The sequence below is a fragment of the Palaemon carinicauda genome, chromosome 4 (genome assembly GCF_036898095.1).
Source record: "Palaemon carinicauda isolate YSFRI2023 chromosome 4, ASM3689809v2, whole genome shotgun sequence".
NCBI classification, from domain to species: domain Eukaryota; kingdom Metazoa; phylum Arthropoda; class Malacostraca; order Decapoda; family Palaemonidae; genus Palaemon; species Palaemon carinicauda.
Window position 1 is genome coordinate 94,711,344 of NC_090728.1, and position 22,992 is coordinate 94,734,335.

Sequence of the window (22,992 nt, forward strand, 5' to 3'; positions counted from 1 at the left end):
GGGTCGAAGTTGTCAACTGGATAGACTGGGGATAGGGAGACTGCCGAGGAGGTGCTCGCTTCCAGCTGCCTGGGAGGCAGTGAGGAAGGAGGCCTAGCCGCAGATTTGGGGATGGTGAACAAATCCTTTGGTTCCCTCCCACGAGGCCGGAGGTCCTCTGTCCCCAAGGGCCAAGAGGACTCCGTCGGCTTACAGGTGGAATGTAAGTCCGTTGCCGTACGGGGTGAGTCCCGTCCGGTTGCAGGTCGTGCCTCCTTAGACACTATTTCGACCGATAAAGGACGGAAGGAGTCTCCATAGGAAGTAACCCTATCCTCCTTGGGGGGCGAAGAACGAATCCTTTTCCTTTTCCCTTTTGGCCTGCCCTGTGGCATCTTGAACTGCAGGGGGCTACCCTGAGGTTCATGCCTAATCTGCTCCAGAGGTCTTTTGCAAGGGGATGACCGTCTCCCCTTGCCAGAAGGACCCGCCTGTGCGGGACCTCCCGAACTCCTCCTAAGATCGGAGGGAGGAGAGGACCCTGGGAAGAGAGGAGGCGATAAGGGGATCCTAGGTGTGTCACCTAAGGACAGGGAGCAGGGAACGACTCCTTTCATGGCTTGGCGCCTTACATTGAATAATGTGCTAAACTACGGGGGGTCACGGGCTCCTGAGGAACTAAGGGGGAGGTCCTTAGGAAAGAACTGCTCCCTGGGTTTAGGAACCTGGGCAGGTTTCCTAACCCTCTTGTCTGATGGAGGCTTCCCAACAGACAAGATCGGCACAGGCCTACCCTTAGGGATAGGGTCTGGGCTTGGTCGCGCAGGCGACTGTTGTCTCTGTTGAGGCCTAAGGGGCTCGAGAGACTGATTGTGAGCGCCAAGATGGTCGTGCGCTCTTGCGCCGAACTGTTGGTAGGCGGAAGGGTGCGCGTGCGCGCGCCCTTCCCGATTGCGCGCACCTTTTTCGCACTCGAGGCACGCATGAGGTTGTTCGCACACCTGGCGCGCATAAGGTTGCTCGCGCGCATGGCGCGCAGTGTGTTATTCGCGTGCATGGCGAGCAACAGGATGTTTGCGTGCATGGCGAGCAACAGGATGTTCGCGTGCATGGCGAGCAACAGGATGTTTGCGCACATGGCGAGCAACAGGATGTTCGCGCGCATGGCGCGCCATAGAATGAACCCCCGTGCCATGTTCGCCATTTTGTTTGCACTCGCCAAGACGGTCGTGCGCGCCAACTTGGTCATGCGCGCGAGAGCTCTCAGGTTGGTGAGAGAACTCACTGCTACGCTCACCCGAAGGTTCACGATAGCTTGTGTTGTGTGAGCGCGAACGATCAACACAACGAGAGTTCGAAAACTCTGTCATAAATAAAAAGAATGACTCTGGTCACGAGAACCCGAAAGTTCAGCGTGAACTGTGTTGCGCGAACACGAAGGATCAACGCAACAAGAAACCGAAGTTTCTCTGTTACGATACACTGAAGTGTTAGCGCGACTAAAGTTACGAGAGCCCAATGGTTCAGCATAACTCAGGTTATGAGACCCCTAAGGGTCAACGTAACGAGGAACCGAGGTTCCTCTGTCACGAGATCTTGAAGGATCAACGTGACTGACGGTACGAGAACCCGGGGGTTCAACATTACCGTCATTACGAGAGCCCGAGGGTTCAGTGTAATGGAAACCCAAAGGTTTCAAGTCGCGAGAGCCCGAAGGTTCAGCGCGACGGAGACCCGAAGGACTCCTACTGTCATGTGAACCCACAGGATCAACATAACGAGAGCCCGAAGGCTTACAATCACGCCAGCACAAAGGGTGATCGTCACGAGACCCCGAAAGGTCAACGTGAGGAGAACCAGCAGGTTAAAAAAGACGTCTCCTCACAGCCCGAGGAGGAGAACGTCGGGGTGGAGAGGTGTTACCCACCCCTCCACTCTACAAACCTCCGGAGAGGAACGTTCAACAGACTCTGCCCGAGGGGGAGACTGATTAAGGTCTACAGATAATTCCTACGCAAGGGAGGAGAGTTCACCCGAAGGAGAAGTACGCTTATATCAAGGTTCTCTTTCCGCCCTTGGAGGAGAACCTAAAGCGTAAGGAGATTGCCGATGCACAGAGGCAATCTTCTCTTGCGAATGAGAGATATGTTCCCCCGAAGGAAAAGCTTGCCTTGGAGAGAGCCCTGCCACCACCCCTGGTGGGTTAGCTAACTCCACGGCGTCGGAACCTGACTCTCGGCCTGACCAACAGGCAACACCGCCTGCGCCCAGAAGAGGAGGATCGACCTCCACAGAGGAAGGAGATGACCGCCTTCTCTCTGCTCCCCTTTGAAGGAGTTCGAGTAGAACTTCCTTCGTAGGGGGACCATCAATGCCCAGCGATGGCCACAAAGACACAAGGTCTGGAAAAGAACAGGCACTCCCTGGGGGAAGAGAAAGAGCCGACTCACTAGGGGAGCCACCACCTTCGTCTATCCCACAGGGTTGACCTGGAGTCACAAGCCCTGTGCTACTGCTCGACCGTGCCCCGGAAGAGCCTGGTCGAAGATTAGCTTCGGGTAGAGATTTGGGCGTAGAGGAAGCAGAAGCCAGTGATTTCTTCGATTTCAAGGAAGACCCCGAAAGCGAAGATTCGCGTTTAGACTTCTTCTTCTTCTTACGCGCAAACCTCTCCCACTGGGAGGCAGGCCACTCCCTATACTCGGAACAGGTGTTGTCCCGCGAACACTGAGTTCCCCGGCAAGCCGGATATAATGGGTGTGGGTCCGTCTCCACGGACGACATGAAGGTGCCGCAGTGGCGGCCTTCAATCACTGGACATGTCCGCATAGCGGGACAATAACCAAACCACACCGATACACACAAAAGAAAAAGGAAAAGTAATAAAGTCAAGGCAGTTTGTTTAACGGGAGAGAGAGACGGCACGTCCGCACTCTACCGAGCCAAAAGCAAAAGTGGATACTCAACCGACAGGTGTGAGTGAGCGGGGTAGCTAGTCTACCCCTAACCCCCTCCCACTAACTAGCAGATGGGGTAATTATCCTTCACTAAAATTGTCTTGGCTGGTTTTCAGAGTTGCCAAAAGTAATACTCTATAAATAGCAAAGGTTTGTATCTGTGTCGGAACAAATGACAAAATTGTAATATTTTGTATTTTTCCTAACATACAAACATTTCACTATTTATATTAGGTATATTGTTTTCAGCAAAGCTGAACTAGCCATGGTAATTTTCGGTGAGGGATAACTACCTCACCCGCTAGTTAGCAGGTGGGAGTGGGGGTAGCCTGCCTCACCCGTTAGTTAGCAGGTGGGGGTGGGGGTAGCCTGGCTACCCCCACTCACACACTCACCTGGGTTGAGTAACCACTTTGTTTATTGGCAGGACTTCTTGGGGGACAGGGTGGCGGGCCAATGTGTATAAATAGTGGAATGTTTGTATAATAGGAAAAATACAAATTATTACAAATTTATCAATTGTTCCGACACAAATACAAACCTTCCACTATTTATATTGGGTGGACACACTCTTAAGAGGGAGGGAGTCCTTTACCAACTGGCTTTGGTATTTTGACCAGGGGTTCTCTCTACTTCGGTAAGTCCGAAGTAGTAGGAACTCTACCCTCACTAAATTCGCATGCTATGCCCTATTAAGGGCAAGTGCTATTAGCAGACCGCAGAAGTTTGTGTGTTTGTAAAACTAGCAACGCGGCTTGTCTTTAATGCTGGAACTCTAATACAAACCCGAGATTACTTAGACTTTACCCAATACCCACCCTTGAAGAGGTATTGGGGGCGCAACAAAGTATTATTTCTATACTTAGGATACAAGTGAAATGAGTCTTACCTGCAGAGAGGTGAGATCAGATTGCACATAGGGACTATGGTGCTGTTTTCTCCGGGGGGGGGGGGGGGGGGTTGAAAGGAAGGAAGAGCCTGTCACTCTAATCGTTCACCCCAGACTAACCCGGGTAACCTTGTCCATCAAGGAGCTTGAGGTGTTTACACCACTTGTTGTGCAGCCACCACAAGGCCTATGGAGAATGTGTCCTGGTTCTTGTGGGTTATGTCTTGCAGGTAGTGGGAGGTGAACATCGTTTCACATTTCCACACGCCAGCTTGCAGTACCTGTGCCACAGAGTAGTTCTTTTTGAATACCAGGGACATTGCAATGACCCTGATGTCATGAGCTCTGGGTCATTTGGAAGGAGGAGGGTCTGGATTGAGGGCGAACTTGATCGCTTTCCGTATCCAGAAGGAAATGGAATTCCTTGTGACCCTCCTCTTGACCTTCCTCTTGCTGACAAACAGTGCTTGTACACGAGGGTGAACTGTAGCCGTTCTCTTAAGGTAACACTTCAGACTCCTCACTGGACAAAATAACAGTTGTTCTGGATCTTTGGTTACAGAATAAAGACTCTATCCTGAATGGGCCAAACCTAGGGTCCAGCACACCCGGATTTTGAGTCTTAGCAATGAACTCAGGGACATAGCTGAGAATTACTTCTCCCCATCTCCTTGAGTGGAAGATGTCAGAAGATAGACCATGGAGCTCACTAACTCTCTTGGCTGAAGCCAAGCGAGTAGGAACATTGTGATAATTACCTGCAGAGGTGGAAGCCAGCTTGTGGAGGGACCTATGGTGCTGTACCCCTAGGGAGGGAAAGATGAAGAAAGGAATGCCAGACATTCTTCTCATTCAACCCAGTCTTAACCAGGGTAACCAATGCTCTCAACCAATTGCTACTTGTCCATCAAGGAGCCTGAGGTATCTTAAACCACTTGTTGCAGCCACCACAGGACCAATTTTTAACGTATCAAGTCTCCCATGGGTCACATCTTTTAAGTAATGGGCTGTGAAGGTGGTCTGTCTCTTCCACACGCCCACTTGAAGAACTTGCAACACGGAGAAGTTGCTTTTGAATGCCAGGGAAGTGCTGATTCCCCTGACATCATGGGCTCTAGGTCAACGAGCCTGAGGAGGATCAGGAGCCAAGGCTCTTTCAATTACTTGGCGAATCCAGGAGGAAACCGTGTTTTTGGTGATCCTCCTCTTTACTCTTCCTGAACTAACAAACAGAGGTATTAGTCTGGGCCGTGTTGGTGCAGTGCATTTAAGATAGTATCTCAAACTCCTCACTGGGCATAGTAACAACTGATCTGGGTCATTGGTTACAGAACGAAGACTTGCAATCTGATAGGGCCCGAATCTATGGTCCAGTAACCCCGGATTTCGAGTCTTGGCAATAAACTCAGGGATGAAGTTGAGTGTCACTTCCTCCCATCCCTTTGAATGGGCAATGTCATACGAGAAGCCATGAAGTTTACAGACTCTCTTTACCGAGTCTAAAGCGAACAGGAACGCTGTCTTCAAAGTGAGATTTCGGTCAATTGCATGGTGTAATGGTTCATAAGGAGGTCCTTTCAAGTATCTCAGGACTTGACCATGTTCCAAGGAGGAGGCCGAATCTCCAACTGGGGGCAAGTGATCTCATAACTCCGAGTAAAGAAAGCTCCAGCAAAGAGGATATATCTACTCCTTTCAGCTTGAAGGCAAGGCTTATGGCTGAGCGATAGCCTTTCACCGACGAGACAAAGGATTTTTCCTCCAGAAGGTATACAAGGAACTTCGCTATTACTGGAATAGTGGCATCAAGTGGAGATATTCCTTCCACGACACCAACCACAGAATACTCTCCATTTAAACTGGTAGACCGAGGCTGAGGACATTTGCTCTACAACTTGTCGTGAAAAGCCCTTCTGAGAGAGGAGATGCTGAATAGTCTCCACGCGTGACGTCGAAGCGACTGCACAGTCTTGTGGAAGATGTTCACGTGTGGGGATCTGATCATGGAGGGAGTTCTCTCAGTAGATCTACTAGAAGTTGCAGAGGTCCGGAACCCACTCAGCATGATGTTATAGCAGAGCTACAAGGGTCATCATTAGATCTCTGGACGCTCTGGTTTTGTTGAGCAGTCTTCTCATCAGACAAAACGGGAAAGGCGTACACGTCGATGTTGTCCCTTTTGTTGTTGAAATGCATCTTGCCATAGAGTCTGAGGGTTCAAGAATGGAGAACAGTACAGCGGAAGGTTGCTGTTCAGAGATGTTGCAAACAGGTCTACACTCGGGGAACCCCCCAAAGTCAGGACTTTGTTGGCTATCTGACGATTCAAAGACCATTCGGAGCCTACTATCTCAGACGCTCTGCTCAGATTGCCCGTGAGCACATTGCTCTTGATGGGAATGAATCGAGCTGATAGAGACACAAAATGTTCTTCTGACCATCTGAGGATCTTTACTGCAAGATGGCATGGAGGCTGCAAAAAGGTACCGCCCTGTTTGATTATGTAAGCTACTACTGTGGTGCTGTCGCTCATCAACACCACAGTGACCTGTCAGGTACTGTTGGAACAGATGAAGAGCTAGGTAGGCTGTTCTCATCTCTAGAGGATTTATGTGCTGGTACCTTTCTAACTCTGACCAAAGGCCGGATATCATATGGTGCAGCAGGTGAGCCACCACCCTTCTTTTGATGCATCTGTGAAAAGCATCAAATCCAGAAGGTAACAAGAAGATTCTGTCCTCTTTGAAGGTTTTCATCTACCATCCACCAACTCAAATCCAACACCTGATCCTGAGTTATGGGAACTCGGGTGTCCGGTGGATCGGAGTGTTGGTTCCAAACGGACTTCAGCTGCCACTGTAAGGATCTTATCTTGAGGCGGCCATTTGGAACAGGATGGATGAGAGGTTAGATGGCCTAACAAACTCAACCAACGAGAGGCTGAAGAACCTCTTTCCTGAGGAAGGAAGCGGCCCCTTCCTTCAGTCTGCAGTCTGTGGACTCTTTCGTCTGATGAGAAGACTTTCGCTTGGACAGTGTCTATGATCATACCAAAGTATACAAGCCTTTGTGAAGGTTGCAATGATGACTTTTCGTGATTTATCAGGATCCCCAGATCCTAACAAAGCTTGATAAGCATGTCCCAGTGACGAAGAAGGGTCATCTCCGAGTCTGCTAGGATCAGCCAGTTGTCCAGATATCTAAGAAGATGGATGCCATTCCTGTGAGCCAAAGATGACACTAGGGCAAACACTCTGGTGAATACCTGAGGAGCTGTCGTGAGCCCGAAGCATTGAACCTTGAACTGGTATGTCTTTTATTTGTGTACGAATCTCAGATACTTCCTTGAGGATGGATGGATTGGTACCTGGAAGTATGCATCCTTCAGATCCAGTGTGCACATGACGTCCCTTGGACGAACAGCTTGGATGACCATGTCTGCCGTCTCCATTCTGAACTGAGTTTGCTGAACAAACTTGTTCAGAGGAGAGAGATCGATGACAGGTCTCCAGCCTCCAGTCGTCTTTTTCACCATAAAAATTTGACTGTAGAAGCCTGGGGACCCTTCCACGATCTCTTGGAGAGTGCCCTTCTGCAGCATGGTCTGGACTTCGGCCCTGAGGGCCAGCTCCTTTGCGGATCCCTTCACATAGAAGCTTAGATGCACTGGATCCCGAGTCAGAGGAGGGAGAGATTGAATGAACAGGACACGATACTCTAGGGCGATCCCTTCGACCGTCCAGGGATCTGTCCCATGAAGCTGTCACCTCTGCCAGCGACACTGTACGCATCCTCCCACAGGTGGTGGGTGATGAGGAATGCCACTCCTACTGGGAAGGACCACTGCAGCCACCTCCCTTTCCTCCCTTCTTTCCTCTAAAGAACTTGGACCCCTTCTGTCCCTTGGACGGAAAGGGCCACTTCGACACCTTAGAAGGTTCCAAGGACCTAGAAGTTGACTGGTGAGTAGAGGAAGGTGCTTGCTGAGGCTGAGAGGACTGGTAAGGTCTACCATAGGTCTGCAATGTGATGGCCCTATGGAGGAGAGAATCGTTAGACGATTTCCTCCATCGCTCAGCAGCCTTCTCTGTATTTCTTCCGGAACGAAGAGAGATGAACCCTTGGTGGTGGAATTCCTCATCCAAGAGACCTCCACTTTCGGCACCTGTTTGTGGAAACGACCTTTGATGGTATCCCTTCTCTTGAGGATGACGTTCGTCCACAGGTTGACAACGTGGGGCGACAGGAACTCAACGGTGTCCGGGTACCTGACTACAGAAAGGACTAAAACGTCTTCCTGGACGACTCCTTCGAAAGATCGTGGGAGCGAACCACGAAGCCTAAGGATCCCAACCATAGATCCAGCCACGATGCAGCCTGCATGGCATACTTTGTGCCTCTCTCTATGTTCAGGGGTTCAACTGCCAAAAAGGGAGGTCTTCAGAGAGGAGAGGGTTTGAGTTGGTACACCCTTCAGTAGGGACTCTACCGAAGGGTCGAGGGTCATGGCGGAATGTGGTTCCCCTTCGATCTCATAATACTTCCTTTGTAAAATGAAAGGAGGTGGAAGGGGACTGAGGGGAGGAATCTGCCCTCAAGGAACTAGAAGTTCCAGCTATCTGGACGATAGCTTTCCTTTGGGCAGCTGTCAGACCTTTGGACCAGGGCAGAGCTGCACTAGACCTGGAAGGCTTCTGGGTCTCGAATATTTCATCGAGAACCGTATCCTTCCTTTCCTGGATGGTGGAACCAGGAGTGGACAGACTGTTGAAGGCCCTCATACAGGCAAAGACCTGCCAAAAGGTAAGGTATGTTCCAACTCACGTCTCTCCTGTTCGGAGTGATAGTTCGGACTGGCCGCCTTTGGAAGATACTCATCCTCCGAGTCTAAGGGGTCGTCCACCTCCAGACCCACATCCAGAGCCTGGGGTAGGTAAAGGTCACCAACAGAATCACTGGGTGGGCCCGCCACAGAAGACCACCTCCTTGCCTAAGCCAGTCTAGCTTCCCGTGCCTCGGTGTTCTTAGGTTTCGTCTTTGTGTCCTTTGATTCCCTCCGCACACGACGTTCCTCCGCAGTCTAAGGAGGGGGAAAATGCGATGTCTTTGAGGCACTAGAAGAAGCCTTGGCAGCAGGAGCAGGAGTCTCTTTCTCTGGAGGAGGTACAGAAACTAGACGTTGGTCCAGAGGCACTACTTCAATTTCTTGAGGGTTGAAGGGATGGACTGCAATTTCCCGGGGCGAGCCTCTGTCCCTACTAATCCTAGGATGGAAGATATCGGCGTGAGGTGGTGTTACGCCTCTCATCCTTCTCCTCTGCTTCCTAGTTATGACCACCTCTAACTTCACTGGTATGAAAGGTAAATTGGCCATACAAGAATTAGAAGGATTAGGGCCTTCAGCATGCGATTGGGGTGGAGGTGATCTGCGTGCTCTGTCTGCCGTTGATCTCCTTCTAGGGTCCTGACTCCCAACTGACGAACCCAACGAGAGTTCCAGGGGGATCCTAGGGGTTGCCTTGACTGAGACTGTCGGAGGTTGTGGCAGTGTAAGAGCCACATTCAGTCTTCATGAGGGTGGACATGAAGGTGCTGACCCATGGAGGAAGCTCTGAACCTCTAGGTATACCCTGGAATTCCCTAGGAGGGTGTCCTTTGGGTGGAACTCTAGAAGGATCTCCAGACAAGGGAGGTGATAACCTCTTGAGGCATAGGAACACGTACCTTCGGACGCGAAGGAAATTCCGGACTAATAGGAACATTCACGAACCTATTAGGGGGCTCCTTGAACCCTTCTGGGAAGGGTGTTGGTCTTTGGCAGGAGGTGGGAGACGCAGAGGGATGAGGCGAAGGTGTTGGTACCGCACTTGCTCGTGGTTCCGACACATCTGCTCGTGAATTGCTCGCGGAAATCGCTGATATGCTCGTGAAAATGGAGTTTTTATGATACAACAAAGTTTTGTGAATACTTACCTGGTAGTTATATATATATAACTAAGTCTCTGACTTCCAGCAGAATTTATTCGAAAATCGCGACAACCGCCTTGTGGTGGTTGTGTGGTTAGATGGTTAACAACCCTTACAGGGTGGTACCTGGAATCATTCCCGTTTTCTGTTCTTCAGATTATCTTTGCCCAACCTGTCTCCTGAGGGGAGGTGGGTGGGCTTTAAAATATATATATAACTGCCAGGTAAGTATTCACAAAACTTTGTTTTATCATAAAAACTCCATTTTTATGAATAGTACTTACCTGGCAGTTATATATATATAGCTGATTCACACATTTGGATGAGGGAAACAGACAGTAAACATCGTTGGGGAAACAACCAAAGAGTTGTAGGAGAAAAAACACCTTGATTCCTTACCTGCTAAGGTAGCTGACTTCAATGGTTACTGCCTCTAGAGTCGCTTTCCCTTAGGAGTGTTCAGCCAGGAGTAGACCTGCTATGCTGCAAACAACTCAATCGAGTCTGTCAAAGGGGTAAGACCAACAACTTGACTAGACTTCAGAAACTACCTTCGCCCCATATACAGTAATAAAAACCTGCAACCTTACTAAAACTAACCACCTAACCCTGCAGAAATAGATATAAGCTATCGATCTGGACTGAGGGAACCGTACCACAAGACGAGGTCCTCAGACAACCATAAAAAACACAAACCTTCATACATGTATACAAACTAAGGTTGAGTGGGGGTAGTAACTCCTTTGCCTAATACAGAAGCCGCAGCTACGTATGGGGCCAAGGTATAACACTTGTCATAGTCTACTCTCACCTCTCTGAGGTAATGAGAAGCGAAGACAGAGTTGCTCCTCCATGATTTGCCTAACTGACATATTTTTCTGATATGCCAGTGAGGTAGCAATGGCTCTTACTTCGTGAGCCCGTACTTTCAACAGGGCGAAGTGTTCTTCCTTACATAAGAGCTGGGCTTCCCTAATAGTTTCCCTCAGGAAAAAGGACAAAGCATTCTTTGACAGGGGTTTTTGAGGATCCTTCACAGAACACCATAATGAGTTGGATGCACCCCTCACATTCTTAGTGTGGGCCAAATAAGCCTTGAGAGCCCTAACTGGGCAGAGGAGTCTTTCCTGCTCCTGACCCACTAGGTTCGTGAGGTTAGGAACCTCAAAGGTCCTAGGCCATTGTTTTGAAGGGTTCTCGTTCTTGGCGAGAAAGTCGAACCTTAAGGCATAAACCGCTCCATTTTGATTGATGCCTACACGCTTCTCAATTGCCTGGACCTCGCTGACCCTTTTGGAAGTCGCTAGAGTCATAAGGAAGAGGGTTTTCTTAGTTACATCTTGAAGAGAGGCTTGCGAGATAGGTTCAAATTTCTTGGAGCACAGAAACTTAAACACCACATCCAGGTTCCAAGATGGGGGTCTTAATTGTACCTGTTTCGTCGTCTCAAAGGACCTAACGAGGTCCTGCAAATCCTTATTTTGAGACAACTCTAGGCCTCTATGCCTAAAGACGGTTGACAGCATACTCCTGTATCCTTTTATGGTAGATACAGCCAGCTTAGCATCCTGCCTGAGGTACAAAAAAAAAGTCTGCAATGTGGCTCAGAGAGGTAGTGGTCGAGGAAACCTTGTGCCGCCTGCACCAAGCTCTAAAGGTCTCTGACTTAGACTGGTAGACTCTTTGTGACGAGATCCTCCTTGCTCTGGCAATAGCTTTCGCCGCTTGTGCCGAAAAGCCTCGAGATCTAACGAGCTTCTCGACAGTCTGAAGGCAGTCAGATTGAAAGCGAGAGGGTTTGATGATATCTCTCGAAGTGGGGCTGTCTGAGAAGATCTGGACTTGCCGGGAGTCTTTTTGGGAAGTCCATCAGCATGCCCACCACTTCGGTGAACTATTCCCTTGCAGGCCAGAATGGAGCCACTAGGATCATTCGTCCCAAATCGAGGAGAGCGAATTTCCTGACGACCAGATTGATGATTTTGAATGGGGGAAACGCATACATGTCCATCCCCGTCCAATCCATCAAGAAGGCGTCCACTGCTACCGCTTCCTTGTCCAGGACTAGGGAGCAGTAGTTGGGATCCTCTTGTTCAAGTTGGAGGCGAAAAGGTCTATTACAGGTCTGCCCCACAACTTCCAGAGGCTCTGACAAACATGCGGGTTGAGAGTCCACTCTGTGAGAAGAACTTGTCCCTTCCTGCTGAGCATGTCTGCCCTGATGTTTCTCTGCCCTTGAACAAACCTCGTCAACAGCCGAGTCCTGTTCTCGCTCGCCCAAAGGAAAAGCTCTCTCGCTGTTCTGAACAGATAGAGGGAGTGAGTTCCCCCTTGTTTCCTGATGTACCCAAGAGCTGTGGTGTTGTCTGAATTGATCTCCACAGTCTTCCCTGACACCGAGGTTTTGAAGGCCTTTAGCCCTAACAAAATGGCCATCAACTCCGTCCTATTGATATGCCAACTGACCTGACTTCCTTCCCAAACGCCTGAGACCTCCTTGTTCCCTAGTGTTGCTCCCCTGCCTGACTCTGACGCGTCTGAGAATAACAATAGGTCGGGGTTCTTCTTGTACAAGGAGATCCCTTCTCCTAACAGAGCTGGGTCCAGCCACCACATCAAAAGATCCTTGATCTCTGTCAGAATGGGAAAAGAAAAGGAGTCCTCCTCGGTCTTTCTGTTCCATACCTTTGCGAGGAAGTGTTGCAGAGGCCTTAGGTGCAGTCTTCCCAACGAGACAAACTGCTCTAGGGAGGATAGAGTTCCCAGCAGACTCGTCCACTCCTTCGCAGAGCATTCCTGATTCTTTAAAAATTCTTTGACTTTCTCTAGGCACCTGGGCTGCCTTTCCTGGGAGGGAGAAGCCCGAAAAAGAACTGAATTCAGAACTATCCCCAAATAGAGAATAGTCTAATTCGGTTCGGTCTGAGACTTCTACCTGTTGATGATGAGTCCCAGGTCCTCCAGACATTTTTCTTTCGACTGTGATCGGATCAGCCAGTCGTCCAGATAGAAGGATACCCTTATCCCCTCCTGATGTAACCAGCCTGCCACGTTCGCCATTAGCTTGGTGAAAACTTGAGGAGCCGTGCTGAGACCGAAGCAAAGTGCCCTGAATTGAAAGCACTTGTCCTGAATCACAAATCTCAGATATTTCCTTGAAGTCGGATGAATGGGGACGTGAAAATAAGCGTCCTGCAGGTCAAGAGATACCATCCAGTCGCCTGGACGAACTGCTGCCAGCACGGACTGAGTCGTCTCCATGAAGAACTTTGTTTTCTTCACGAAGGCGTTCAGAGAGCTGACATCTAGGACTGGTCTCCATCCACCCGAGTTCTTGCGAACCAGAAATAGGCGATCGTAAAAGCCTGGGGAGGTAAGGTCCCGGACTGGCTCTATTGCTCCCTTGACCAACATCTGGTCGACTAGCTCCAGAAGAGCCTCTTGTTTCCCCGCATGGCGTACTGAGCTACTAAGGCTAGGGGAGTGTCTGAGAGAGGAGGCTTCTTTAAAAAGGGGATCTTGTAACCTTCTTTGATGATCGAGAGGGACCAGGTGTCCGCCCCTCTCCTCTTCCAAGACTGCCAAAAACGAGACACTCTTGCCCTTACTGTTGTCTGGAGGACTTCCATCTCATTTTTTGGATCGGGGCCTAAACGCACCCTGCTAGTCCTTGGCCCTGACTCTTGTCTTCTCCCCCTGAAATCCGCTCTCGAGGAAGCCCTACTCCGAAAGGGCTGCTGGAACTTCTTCTCTTCCTTCTTCAGAGGAGCAAGAGCAACAGGCAAAGGCTTTCTGGCAGACCGAGATAAAAGGTCCTGAGTAGCCTTCTGTGCCAGAGAAAGGGAGATATATCTGACCAGAGCTTTGGGAAAAAGATGGTGTGACAGAGGGGCGTAAAGCAGCTCCAACTTCTGGGCAACAGTCACCAATCTAGAGGTGAAGGAGCACAATAGGGCCCTCTTCTTTAAGACCCCTACTGAGAAAAGGGAAGCCAATTCATTCGCCCTATCCCTTAGAGGGTTGTCCATGCAGGACATGATACTCGTCAGGTCCTTCGTGCCTTCCAAGAGTTCAGTCTTCCTGGCCAGAGTCCTGAGAGACCAGTCCAGAAAGCTAAAAACCTCGAAAACCCTGAAAATTCCCTTGACGAGGTGATCAAGTTCCGACATGGACCACATCACCTTGGCAGAGTTCAGTGCATGTCTTCTTGCCGAGTCCACAAGAGCAGAGAAGTCACCTTGGGAGGAGGCAAGCACTCCTAGACCCAAAGGTTCCCGTTTCATACCACATACCGGCCTTGGAAGCGAGCCGAGATGGTGGGAAAGAAAAGGTGATCTTGACTGCTTGCCTCCATTCCTTCATCCAAACACCCACCTTAGCGAGTGCTTTCCTGGCCGAAATTGAAAGTTTCATTTTGATGAAGGCTGAATGCTTCGTAGCCTTCTTCCTGGTGAATTGAGACTGAGGAGAACGAGGCGCCGAAGGTTGAAATTCCTCCCCATAAAGTTCTAAAAGAGAGCGAGATAGAACCTTATAATCACTAGCAGAGTCGGTAGGTTTTTCTTCCTCTTCCGATATATATCATCGAGGTCCTGATCAAGGTCAACATCTTGAAGAAGTGGGCTGCAAGCAGCCTGGCACCAAGAGCTGTTTGCGTCCTGGCGCCGAGCGTAGGTGTCATCCTGGCGCCGAGCGCGGCTATCGTCCTGTCGGCGAGAAGAGGTATTGTCCTGATGACGAGAAGAGGTATCGTCCTGATAAGGCAGGCTGCATTCGTCCTGATAAGGCAGGCTGCATTCGTCCTGATAATGCAGGCTGCATTCGTCCTGATAATGCAGGCTGCATTCGTCCTGATAATGCAGGCTGCATTCGTCTTGCTTCCTAAAACGCGAGGCGTAATCGTCCTGGAGCTTCGAGCGAGAAGCGGAATCGTCCTGGCGCCGAGAACGAGAGGCAGTATCGTCCTGGCGCCAAGAACAAGAGGCAGTATCGTCCTGGCGCCGAGAGCGAGAGGAAGTAATGTCCTGGCGTCGGGCCGATGAAGAGGGTGTGCGTTGTCGTACGGCCGACGAAGTGCGCAGAGGTTTCTTTGAAGAGATACTTCGTTCCCTCTTAGAAGACGATCTCTTAAAAGGCAAAGAGACATCCTTACGTCTGACGGACTGTGAAGAAGGTCGGCTGAAAGCTTGCACTAGCGATGAAAGCTGTTCCTGCATAACAGCCATGAAAGCTTTAGCAACTTCTGCTGGTTCTCGCGGTTCCGAAGGAGGCAGCTGTTAGGGAGCGCTGGCAGTAGAAGCAGGAAGTTTATCAGGTTTAACTGGGCTAAGGACTCTCTGTTTCGTCCTCTTAACAGGAACAACAACGAAGTTGTCCTACGAAGGATCAGGTTCTCGGCTACTCGAACCGGGAGAGGGAGAGCGAGACTGCACATCCCGGTCCCACCTTCTCTTCGTCGGTCTTGATTCGTATCGCCACTTGCGTCTGGGAGAATGATCAGGTGAAGACATTAAAGTATCCGACACGCCTTTTCTACGGCGGTCAAGAGCAGCCTGGGAGGTCGCAACAGGACTGTCTGAGGCGACGACTGACCGAGAATAAGCACCTCTCACGCCCTTTCGCCTTTCAACGTACCTTCTCCCTTGGTCCTGGGAGCTTGGTAGAGGTCTAGACCTAGGGATATGACAGATTCGATCAGCTGCCACCTCCACTGCCCTTTCACAAGCACTAATATCACTTTCACCCTTACCTTTAAAGGCCGCAATTTGTGCTTTAATGGCCTCCAACTCAGCAGCCATCCTGGCATACCGAGGGTCATCCGTAGGCGCAGATCCTGTAGAAGGGGCAGGAGTTACTACAATCGGGGAAGGAACAACTTCCAAAGAGGTAACAATTAAAGGGTTAATAGATAAACCTAAGCTAGCTTCACTAGCAGACTTTGACTTTGATTTAGCTCTCCTAACTCTAACGAGTTCAAGCTTGCCCACATAGGGCTTCATAGCTAACCAATCATCTTCATTTAAACCCTCGCATTCCTTGCACCTATTATTTAGTGCACATTCAAACCCCCTGTAACCCATACAAACTGTGTGAGGGTCAACCGACACTTTCAGTAACCTCACCTTGCATACATCACTCGCACATACACGAATATGAAGTTTTTCACTCATGATAAACAAAGCCAAAATACAAAAAAAAAATAACAAAACACGATTGCCAAATCCCAATACAGTGTACTTCACCAAACGAAGTCCAAAAAAGCGATGTAGGGAAAGCGATTCGAAAAACTCTTAATGGCGGACCAACGATGTTGTCAATCCGACTGGCAGAGATAATCTGAAGAACAGAAAACAGGAATGATTCCAGGTACCACCCTGTAAGGGTTGTTAACCACCTAACCACACAACCACCACAAGGCGGTTGCCGCGATTTTTGAATAAATTCTGCCGGAAGTCAGAGACTTGGCTATATATATATATAACTGCCAGGTAAGTACTATTCATAAAATTGCCATATTCACGCACAGAATCGCTAGTTTCACACATCAACAGATACGATTCACGAGCAGAAGTGCTCCCAACAGGAGCCACAGAGGAAGAAGGAGGTCTAACGCCTTCCTGCTGCCACAGAGAAGCACCTACGTCCGACGAAGTCGGCAGAGGAGGCCTCTGAGTAGGACTACTCTCGTTGGAGAACGCGTAACAGCGGGACGCGTTTCCAAGTGTCACGTAGGCGAACGCTTTGCTAGAACTCCCCAGGCAGTGAAAGGCACTAGGGATTTAGCTGGACGCCTGTAAGATGAATGGTCATTCTCATCTTCAGGTCCAGTCCGAGGTTGTTTGGAAGGTCTAGTTGAGGGGCTATGTGCTGATGGACTGTGTGTACTCCTACCAATACCTCTAGACACGGAATGTCTAGACCTTGACCGCGAACATGCGGTTCGTGATCATGAACGAGATGTTCGTGAACGAGAGCATCTAGTTCTCATTCAAGAACGGTGAAAGTCGAGGATGCCTAGCAAGGGAACATGAGTGTTGGCCTCACAATCAAGAACGTCGTTCTCGTGAACGGTACCCTCGTGAATGTGAACAAGAACGTCGTCCTTACGAGTTCGAGTGCTGTTCTCATGATCTAGATCGCAGAGATCTAGAACGCGAGCATATGGACCTAGGTCTAGACTTTGCTCAAGATCGTGTACAATGCGATCACAAGACTCGTCCTTGTGAAGAGGAACGCCTCCAAAGAGAGCTTTGAGACCTGTGGTCTCGTGAGTGCGATGCTCTTGAGTATGAGCGTCTTCCAAAAGATGAGCTCTCGGATCGTGATGATCTATGATCATTACGATCTTCTGATCCTTGCGAACAGTGATCAGGGGAGGAGTGTCCAGAAGGCCGAGGCGATGGTGATGCTCGTCCTTTCACGCTGCTGATGGTGGGAAAGCTGGTCCCCGGAAGATCCACACCTGCAACCTGCGGGTTCCTGTGGGAGAAACAGAAGGTTGAAGGTTAGGGGATAACTAGGTCCCAGGATGGGGGGAGGGTTGTCGTCAGCAGGGGGTTGTTGGAGGGGCGAACACGAACGATCACCTCGTCCACGCGTGGAAGGGCTGGGAGAAGGCGACAAATGGATCTCGCACAGTTCCAAAGCATGAGATGTCAACGTCTCTGGAGAAGGTTCCTTCCTGGCACCACGCTGAAGAAATCACAGAAGTTCTTCCTTCGAAGGGGGGCCCGAAATACCTAAGGATGACCACACCTGCAGCAGATCTGAAAGGGAAAATGGCTCACCAGCAGCTGAAGGAGAAGTTGCTCCTCTAGGGGAAGCAACAACGCCCCCCAGTACCCCGGGGTTGCCAATGAGTTAATCGATCTGTGCTCCTACTCGATTGTCTGTCGTAAGAGCGCAAGCGAAAAGGAGCTTTTGAGAGAGATTGGGAGTGCGAGAAGAAGAGCACGCTCTGCTCGCCCCTGAGGGAGAGCAGTCGCACTTTGTCTCCTTCTTCCTACACTGCCTAAATTTCTCCCATTGGGAGGCAGACCACTCCCTGCACTCTGCGCAGGGCGAACTCTTGTCACATCGATGCCCTCGGCAAGTAATACACAAAGCGTGTGGGTCGGTCTCCAACGACGATATGAAGGTCCCGCACGCGGCACCCTCGCGCCCTAGACAGGTTTGCATGATGAAGACGATCGCAAGAGAAAACATGCACTCCTGAAAAGAAAAAGCAGAATTGAAAAAGTTCAATGACAGTCAGGAGGAGAGCGGACACATCCAATATCTACTGAGCCAAAAGAAAAAGTGACATCTCTCACTGCTGTGAGAGTATATATATAGGCAGCTGGGTACCCCCCAGCCACCACCAGCCTACCCACTCAAGCGGTTAGGCAAGGTTGCCACCTCGCAATTAAAGTCTAATGGCTTCCTCCAGCTGCTGCTGAAAGATAATCCACATAAATAATGGAAGGTTTGTTAGTATGGGAACAAATCCTTCTTGTTATCACCACACAGTCCATCAATAACCTTTCTACCGCCTTTCCATTTGCTACTCTTACTCATGTACACTTATTTATATCTTTTTTTCTTGAAAAAAACTATTACCTATCACAAGATCTTGTTCAAAACACCTATCTAGCAGTCTTTCACACTCTCATTTTCACCTGGTATGCTATACTTCCCAATGACACCTTCTACCTCTCCAGCACCCATTCTGGCATTTAAGACACCCATTACAACTACATAACTCCTCCTACTCAGTCCTTCTACACACCTAGTTAACTCATACCAGAATTCATTTTGCTCTCTTCCCTTTTCTCACAACCCAGCCAATACGCACTGACAAAAGCCCAATATTCTCTATAACCTTCCCCACATTAACCTAAATGACACCTTCTTCCATTTCACTACTTTACCTGTCACCCATTCCCTCAGGAATAAAGCTCTTCCCCTTTCAATTCCAGACACACTATTTGTTACTTTACCAAACATTACTTCACCCTTCCCTTTTATCTTTGTCTCACACAAGGCCAATACATCTTTCTATTCCAAAGCATACTTCCAATCTCACATCTTTTAATCTCAATCGTACTACATCCACGTACATTCAGACACCCCTAGAGTGCAGGGAGCAGTCATTCTCCCCCAAATACTCTTCTTTGCTTTTTAACAGGAAACAACAATACAGGAGAGGGGATTCCCAGTCCCCTCGTCCTGTCCTTGTTTGTCGCTCTTTATGACACGCAGAAATATGTTGGCGCTATTATAATTATTGTTATGGCCCAGTGGCCACATGAAGAAAAGGCTATGGTCAAAACTTCACATAGAGAGATAGAAGTATAAGAAAGCAGCTGCCATATCTACGTGCAGGCAACCAAGTCCTCGTGCAGGATGTAGTCAGTATGAAATGGGATTAGGCGGGAGTGAAAATGAAGACTTCCATACAAACAGTATTTATTCAAAATAAATGGGAATGACAGGCAATCCAAGAGAAATTTCCACCACGTAAAATATATTGCAGCAAAGAGAGTGCTCTACCATATAACCAGTTGCAGGAATGCCATGAACCCAGGACCACGAGGTAGATGCAGGCCACGGTAGCTCACCACCCACTAACAGATGTAGTTCAAGCCCATCCAAACGTCCAGCTTGGATGAAGAACTATGAAGGTGGAAAATAAAGTGCATTTTGTCTGTAAGACAATTATTAAGTTTTAATTTGCTTAGCCATTATTTTGCAAAAAATTTGTCAATTTCCCTGTTCTGGATTCTTACGTTTGTCTCTGATCTTGACTTTCTGGTTTATGTATGTATTGCAAGTAAAGTTTTACTGTATTACAGATTCTGATTTTGAACAGAAAATATATGTTTTCCTGTAGTAAATAACATGATTTGACTGAATTTTACCTTCATTTCAACCGCAAACAAACAAAACAAACAATTCGACTAACTTTAAGTAGCCGAACTGGTTGCTGTTATTACGGATGAAATGAAGGTGAAAACCGGTTAAATCACGTTATTTTCAACAGGAAAACATATATTTTCTGTTAATATGTTAAAATATAATGTCTATTGGGTACCGTCTATTATTATATATATTGTGTTAAAATGTTTAAATATAATGACTTGTTCAATTTCCGTGTCACTTCACTCACGTATGTACTGCGAACGATAACATTAGCAACGTTACCAATGATACACAGCGTTACCAACGTTACGGTGGCAAATGCTACAATAATATTACCATGTGTATTTTAAAGAATTTTTCCATATACCCTTTACACAATATATAAAAAGATACAAAAAGGGTACAGAACCTAACAAACCTACCTAACCTAACCTAGAGGTTCCCAGGTCACAAACCTCACGTATGTACTCCGAACGATAATATTAGCAACGTTACCAATGATACACAGCGTTACCAACGTTGCGGTGGCATTGCTAACGTTAGCAATACTACGGTAATATTATCATGTGTGTTTTAAAGAATTTTTCCATATACAGTTTACACAATATATAAAAAGGTACAAAAAGTGTACAGAACCTAACAAACCCACCTAACCTAACCTAGAAGTTCCCAGGTCACAAACCCAATATAATGCCTTTTGTTGAAAGACTTACCTTTATGACCCAGACGAAAACACTTGTGGTACCCTTATACGTGGTAACATTATAACCACACTGTCGTTTCTTTTTGGTTTTAGAAAACGTGAATGTCTTTCCTGTAAGATAAGAAGGAATGGCACTTCGGGCACTGTAAACGTTGAGGTATAACATTGTGATTTAAGGAAATTATCAACATTGGATGTCGTATCGAAAATATCACCATAAAATTTAGCAAATGCTTTTAGGTATTGAATACTGCAGCCGCTACAAGTTTCTATAACGTCCTCCATCGCAAAATATGAAAAAAAAAAACTCACTTGAAATAACGAACACCTGAGTAGGACACAGGTTTCCACGGAAAAGGATTTGGTGGAAGGGGTATGAATAGACCACTTAAAGAAATAAGGGAAAGGGGTAGGGAAATATTAACCGACAACCCCCTTGTGCAAACTTTCAATACGTATGGGTTCGTGATTGGTTAACGGGAAAACAACGGAGTCTAGAGGGTGAACATGAATGAACTAGAATGGGAAACTTGTCCAGAGCAAGTATTTATGTGAAATTGGGGTGTGACAAGGTAATAACAAAATGAATAAAACTAATTTAGGAAGATAAAATGGAATGTATGATAAATAATATTTAATGGAAATATAAAATGGGGTGATTTTATAAGGTATCGGATAATAAAAGGTGTAATACTGGTGTCAATCGTAATATGTATACGAGGGTATTACATAAAAGGAATAGTATAGATGAACTGGATCAAGTAATAGACTTGAATAAAGCTGGTGAAGAAGACAAAATTACATTTCACGGATAGAGAAGAAGAAATCCTATTGGTGGAGAACGAGCCTCTGCGCAGAAGGTGGAAACCTGCTATATACAAACGAACGAACGGGAGCGACTACAACCAGCAAGTAGAATGAGAAAAAATAAATGAAAAACACTGCTAATGTTAGCATGTTACGCTAACATTGCCACAGATCTACACCACACGTTGGCAGCTCTGGTTACCGTATTTTTTCATGAGACATAGCCTTTGCAAAGGCTCCTCCAAAGTTTATCCAGTTATACTATTTTGTCTTTTCCTCCGTTTATTATACATCCAAGAAGATAATGCTTAGAGAAGAAAAGGTTTGTTCTACGATTATATATCGATTCCCCAGTATGTTTTCCACACCCAAAACCCCAAGTTCCCACTGGGGGTACCCCAGTATCGTAGGATATAGATATATATATATTTCTGAAACTATTCATTTGCGACGGGAACGAGTGTCATTTTCAAAGAGCGTAATTTTTTCTATAGGAACAAGTAGTTTTTTTCCTAGATTACATTCCCCAGTAAAATAATACCGTATTGCAGTAGTGCATAGCTTGGGAGGGATGTAGCATAAGTATATGTCACACAAAATGTATCCATGTCCGCACCAAGATACAAGCGCTAACGTCAGTAGGCCTCGAATCCACCATGTAAGCGAGACACGCAATAAATGATACGTGGGAACACTGGCTCTTAATTACACCGCCGAGAATATCTTATACCTGGTAACACCATATCTTTTGACAATACATCTCTTTGACCTTAAAATTTTCAAAACTTAGTATGACATTTTACCTGACTTTATGACTAAACCAACTTGCTCGTAAAGTACTAACCTAACCTAGGCCTAAACTAGGCTATGCAGCACAAACCTACCATAGGTTTAATTTAAATCTAATACTCTGAAAACTGCACTACAACAAACATCCGACAGTCTCATGTTAAAGAATGATTTAGCTATGGACTAGGATAAAACATACCTATGGATAATGAAATTAATGTCATGTCAACAAAGATGTGGAAAATGAAAAGGAACACCACCTCACTACGCGTAGACATGGTACTCGATACTAAACAAACTAGTGGTAATTTTACATCAAGATTAAAATTCGCAATATTTAATAGTACTTCCAATATTTCTGCTGGCTTACATACTATAGAAGCAAATGACGATGACACTTTAGACTTGCCTTTGAATCGCAGACGACATTCAGGCAGGCTATAAGAAAAAGACTCTCGCGAAATCAAAACATTAGATTTTCTTAAAAAATGAGCATCAACTTTTCTCATTAAAGATTTCGAAGATATATTCAAGCATTTAAACTATCTATTTCCATCCCTTTTCCTTATACGTCTATCAGAAAATATTTACTGTTGCATCAACAGAAGACTAATTTTATACTTACTTACTTGGTATACTTGGTAATTTTGTTGAATTTTAGATGGAATAATTTTAGTTGTTAATATATATAATACAATTATTATTTGGTATCTTGACGAAAATTGTTACTGTTAAGAAAAGTGCGTTCCTTGAAAAGTTTATCAAATTATTTTTGCCGGCAATGACCACTCTCCAAGTTGTCATCATTGGATTGTTAATATCGTTTAAATAACTTAGATGTAAAGGTTCCTTGTTCAAAGATATATAGGTAACATTATTGGCAAACTTGTCAAAGATTTTTCCTTTATTCAGCACTTTCTTGACAAACTAGAATTTAAGACACTTTACGGAATGCAATATTACACAGCAAGACCAGAAGGATCGGGCAATTCTACATCAAA

At 47.2% G+C, this 22,992-nt stretch overlaps 1 protein-coding gene across 5 annotated transcripts in view; it reads right to left on the reverse strand.

The window, feature by feature from the left end:
• LOC137640067 (ubiquitin carboxyl-terminal hydrolase 20-like) overlaps positions 1-22,464 on the reverse strand; it is a 318,666-nt gene extending 296,202 nt beyond the window's left edge. The window contains exon 1 of one of the 5 annotated variants that reach the window (XM_068372501.1): positions 22,401-22,464. The gene's annotated coding sequence lies outside the window, so the exon portion shown is untranslated. Of the gene's footprint in view, positions 1-19,323; positions 19,429-22,190; positions 22,212-22,361 lie in introns of those variants that run through there. The other 4 variants (XM_068372497.1, XM_068372498.1, XM_068372500.1 and 1 more) reach the window with 4 other exon arrangements.
• Positions 22,465-22,992: the final 528 nt, after the last annotated feature.